The sequence below is a fragment of the Octopus bimaculoides genome, chromosome 3 (assembly GCF_001194135.2).
Source record: "Octopus bimaculoides isolate UCB-OBI-ISO-001 chromosome 3, ASM119413v2, whole genome shotgun sequence".
Taxonomy (NCBI): domain Eukaryota; kingdom Metazoa; phylum Mollusca; class Cephalopoda; order Octopoda; family Octopodidae; genus Octopus; species Octopus bimaculoides.
The window spans coordinates 16,005,885-16,006,316 of NC_068983.1; the positions used below are offsets into that span (position 1 = coordinate 16,005,885).

General features: G+C 33.3%; 1 protein-coding gene across 1 annotated transcript in view; it reads right to left on the minus strand.

Moving 5' to 3' along the window:
- Positions 1-432, minus strand: part of LOC106879269 (homeobox protein GBX-1) — a 53,040-nt gene that overhangs the window by 8,897 nt on the left and 43,711 nt on the right. The window lies entirely within an intron of this gene.

A 432-nucleotide genomic window follows, 5' to 3' on the forward strand; every position in this document is an offset into this window, starting at 1 on the left:
CTAGATAGATAGACAGATAGATAGATAGACAGATAGACAGACAGACAGACAGACAGACAGACAGACAGACAGACAGACAGACAAACAAACGAACAAATGCATAGAAAGAAATTATGAAGAGAAGCGTTCAACAGTTGTACAGAAGTTTCAAAATCAATATAAGCTAATAATAATCTATTTCTTTGAAACGATTGTTGAAGTGTTGGACACTTTTTGTATGCATACAATATTAAACACTCCATTCAAACGTACTGAGCCTTTCTATGAATGGTTTCCTTCTTAAGATGAAAGTAAATTTAATAGATATATACATACATTCACATAGAGCCAACGCGCGCGGACACACAGATGCATACACTTAAACACATACTTTCACACATATATTTGTACATATGTATGAATGTATATGTATGTATGTGTGTACGTGTATAT